Source organism: Zeus faber (assembly GCF_960531495.2).
Source record: "Zeus faber genome assembly, chromosome: 12".
Lineage (NCBI taxonomy): Eukaryota > Metazoa > Chordata > Actinopteri > Zeiformes > Zeidae > Zeus > Zeus faber.
The window spans coordinates 19,864,713-19,869,771 of NC_137196.1; positions in this window are offsets into that span (position 1 = coordinate 19,864,713).

The window sequence follows — 5,059 nt, forward strand, 5'->3', positions numbered from 1 at the left end:
GTCTCAGTCCTGTTTGTGCGGACTGTAAATCCCTAATCTCATCAGCACCTCTTCATAAACAACATTGCTCATTCCACATATGGAAGACGGAACTGCGGGTAAGTCATCGCCCGGGAAACACAGTCTTTGTGAGCCATGAGGCCCCGCCCTGCTGCTGTGTTGTCTATCAATATGACACGTGTCGCGCGTCCAAATTGCACCAAATTCGACACTGCAAGTCCCTGGGGCCCCAGCGACACACCCGCCAAGTGTGACGTGCAATATAGAGGGGCCCGTGTGTGTGGGCCCTAAATTGTTGCAGGTCCCAGTGCAGCTGCATTACCTGCGTATATGGTGGTTACGCCACTGAATGTAATGAAGAAAGTAAAAAGTCTCCTCAACTGAATATACTTAAGTAAGTAGGCCTACAGGTACTTGAAAATGTACTTAAGTATTCTAATACATCTGTACTTTTTACTCTACTACATTTCTAATATATCTGTACTTTTTACTCTATTACATTTCTAATATGTCTGTACTTTTTATTCTACTACATTTCTAATACATCTGTAATTTTTTTCTCTATTACATTTCTAATATGTCTGTAATTTGTAACTTTACTGTACATTTCTAATATATCTGTGGTTTTAACTATTACATTTCTAATACATCTGTACTTTTAATTCTACTACATTTCTAATGCAACTGTACTTTTGACTCCATTACATATCTGAAATGTGTACTTTTTACTCTAATGTACATTTCTAATATAGCTGTACTTTTAGCCAGACTAAATTTCAACACAGTAAAGTAACATTAGTTTTGTAAATGAATATGATTCTACATGTACAAAAAATTAAATATACTATCAACTATTTATACTATGAATTTTGTATTTTTTGATCAGGATCTGCAGTAAAGGTATAGTCACTGAATCGTAGTTATACTCAATGAAGTACTTTTTTACAGGTTGAAAATATAATCCACTACTTTAACTAGTTACTTTCCACCTCTTGACAGACAGATGGGAGATGGGAGATGGAAACACTTGGAAAAGGGAGGAGAAACAGAACATAAAGGAGTGGAAAGGAGGAACAACAACTAGTGGAGGAACTTCCCCCTGGTGGCCGCATCAAGCATCAAGCAATATACAGTATCTGTGCTGTACTAGAAATCCCACTCTGGTGCATTTCACATATAACAGTACTTTTTACTCTATTACATTTCTAATACGTCTGTATTTTTTTTAACTTTACTGTACATTTCTAATATAACTGTACTTTTTACTCTATTACATTTCTAATACGTCTGTATTTTTTTAAACTTTACTGTACATTTCTAATATATCTGTACTTTTTACTCTACTACATTTCTAATATATCTGTACTTTTTACTTTTTCCTCTACTGTACATTTCTAATATACCTGTACTTTCTACTCTACTAAATTTCACACACAGTCACGTTAATTTTGTAAATGAATACGATTCTACATGTACGACAGTATTTTATTATTATTATTATTATTATTATTATTATTATTAATAATAATAATAATAATAATAATATATTAAACAATAATTAAATTATTAATATTATATGCTGTACATACATACAATTCATACTATATTTTTTGTATTTTGTAATCAGGATCTGCATGGCTATTTTTATTTTATCTCATATTTATATAGAGAAGGAGAGGGAGGGAGAGAGATAATCATCAGGCTGCTCCTCACCCTTTACCCTGCTCTCTTTATACCCTTTATACCCTCTTATTTACCCTTTATATCCCCTGTTTCTCTCCTTTGCCCCCCCCCCTTCTCCCCCTCTTTTCTCGTCCCCTGCTCCATTCTCTTCACCTCTCTCTACCTCCCCCTCTTCCTCTTCAGGCCAGTTCAACCCGGGGACAAGAGCGGGCGCCACCACCCTGCCCTCCTCACGCCCCCGTGGAGCCCCGGGGGGCCCCCCAAAACCACAAGACTAAGCGCCGCGGACGTCCCCACAGCCTCCGGGTGAGACCAGGGGGTCCCCCCCAAATGCCCTAAAACACCACAAAATTCCCTGACTGAGGAAGACTCAAGTATTAGTGGATGGAGTTACTGTATGTCAGTAATAAAAGTAGCCCATATTTCATGAAATGAATCAACCTGTTTTTGGATATTGCCAATAGTCTTTGAAATTGAGACGTTATTCTATTAATAAATGTAACCATTGGGATGTGGTGAGATGATCTCTGTTTTTCCACTTGAGTAATATCATTTCATTTCTTGGCTTGTTTAGGCGATTAAAACGGGTTTGGCGGCGTTTGAGTTGTGGGTCAACCGAGGAGAGGTCACAGAGGAGACGTACGGTCGGGGAGACTGGAATGCTGTGACCCAGAAGGGTTGATAGCTTCTCAGTGATGTTGGTCCAGATGGTTTGGATGGGTGGGCAGAGCCAGATGGCATGAAAGTAGTTATCTCTGGTAGAAAGGGAACAGTGAGAGCAAACGTCTTTATCCACAAAAAAATGTTTTGTGTTGGCCGATATGAGCTCCGTGCAGAACCTTACATTGGGTGAGTTGCATTTTGGGATTGCGGGGTCATAGAAGTGTTGTTGCAAATAAGCTTCCGCAGGTTGATATCGGTGGAAACAGCAAGGTCTCTTTCCCATTCCATGGTAGGAAAAGATAAAATGTCATCTGGAAAAGGGATTTTTAAAATGACCTACCTGAGTAAGATGTTCAATCGTCGGAGGTGGTTGTAGGATGTTGTTCGTCAGTTTGAACTTTTAGAGACGGCTGTAGCCGAAGCAAACGACGGAAGCTGTGGCCGCCAATATTATACCTTTGGGTTAAGGTTTGGAATTATATAAGCAAATTGTTTTCAAAAATGTGTTCCAGATGAGTAATTCCTTGTCTTTTCCAAGACCTGAACATTATCTGTCTGTTTTAAACTAGAAAATATGGGTTGTGCCCGATTGGGGTGAATTTGTTTGGAGATTCCTTATTGATTCAGTAAGAAATGGGAGATCAGACATTGATAACTCCTGACATTATGTTTGTTCAATGTATCGCCAACCATTTTAAGATATATATTTTTGGGCATTTTCATGCCTTTTCTGGTAGTGACAGTGCGGGGAGAAAGGGAAGGCAGGGGACGGCATGCGAGCGTATGGCCTCGTGCCAGAATCAAAGCCGGGCTGCTGTGTTAAGGACTCAGCCTTGTATATGGTACGCTCTACCCGGTGAGCGCCGCTGGTTGTAACCATTTAATTATGAATTGAATATGGTTCGCTAAATAGTAGGATCTGAAGTGTGGGGCTGCTAGGCCTCCACAGTCTTTGTTTTTCTGTAGCGTTGCTATCTTAATTCTCGGTTTCTTGTATTTCCAATACAATTTATTGATTATTGAGTCTAGAGTATTAAACCAATGTACTGTTGGTTGGACTGGGGTCATTGAAAATATGTAGTTTATTTTTGGTAGTATATTCATTTTCACTGCTGCTTACTCTACCAATTAGTCAGATGGGTAGGTTGTTCCATCCAATGAGGTCTTTTTCAGTGGGCTTGAGCAATGGAGTAAAGTTAAGGGTAAACAAATCTGACGGATTGGTGAATATATCAATACCAAGGTATCTAATGTTGCCCGTTATGATCATTAAGGGAAGTTTCTGGGTTACAGCATTCCAGTCTTCCCCTCTGAGTGGTAAGAGGGTGGTTTTAATCCAGTTCATTGAATAGTCTGAGATAGCTGAAAATTTAGATATAAGATTGAACACTTCCAGTAGGGGTGATATTGGGTTCCGTAAATACAACAAAATATCATCTGCTTACAGACTGATTTGGTGAACAGAGTATCCTGTTTGTATGCTAAGGATATTGCTGTTTTGACGCATGGCCGCCACGAGGGGTTCAATAAAGATGGAGAATAGTAAAGGGGAGAGCAGACATCCTTGTCTTGGGCCAAGTTGTACAGTGAAAATGCTGTGAAGTGCAACCATTGGTCACAGAAGCAGATGGTGAGTTGTACAGGATTCCGAGTGACTCTCCAAAGCCAAACTTGTTGAGGGTGGAGAAGAGATACGTCAAATTAACTCTGTCCAATCCTTTTTTCAGCATCTAAAGAGGCAAAAACAGTATTTAAGTTGTTCCTTTGAGATATGCTGATCAGACTGAATAAACGGTACATATCGCTGGATGAGTGTCTGCCCTTGACAAAGCCTGTTTGGTCTGGGTGAATTATGAATGGAATTACCTTTCCGATTCTGTTGGTTGGTATTTTACTCATAATCTTTAAATCACAATAAATTAGGCTTATTGGTCTATAACTGGAGGTGAGGGTTGGGTCCGTATTGGGTTTGAGCAAAACCGAAACGATAGCAGTATTCATGTGCGGAGGCGTGGTGGAGGTTGCCTTAATCTTTGTAACCATTCTGATGAATAATGGGGATAGAAGTGGCCAGAAGTGTTTAAAGAGTTCCACTGCGTAGCCATCTGATCCAGGTGAGCTTTCCTGAGTTCTTCTAGAGTAGGTGGCTGATCTGATGTGGTAGCCTGCTCTGTAGATAGTTTTGGGAGGTCGATATCATCGAGGAATGAGTTTATGTTTGATATATTTGATTCATCTTCTGAGTGATATCGCTTATTTTAAAAGTCTCTGAATATTTTATTGATGTCTTGCTGAAATCGCAAACACGGCAACTCTGGTACGCACAGACATGGTTGAGGTCTCGATGGACCAGGGATATTTCAGACATTGTGTTGTTTGAGTTTGATCAATAACCATCTACATTTGGAGCAGAAATGAGTGAAATACTGTTACCTATTTACCAGAAGTTGAAGAACGCTGGTGCACCTTGATTCGTTTCAGTAGCGGGACGCTTTGTGACATCGTCGTCCGAAGTTATATCAAGCTTCATCTCTTAGAAGTCATTCGCATTCGGTGACTTGCGCCTTGTGGACTGCATCGCGTTTGCAAGGCTTAAACAGACAACCCGAGCCGATGCTGCGTTTCATGGAAGTTCGGAAAACTGTAGCTCCTGCTCGCTGCGTTTCACAAAACCCCGAAAACTATAATCTTATAGACAATTAATTTGGTTATA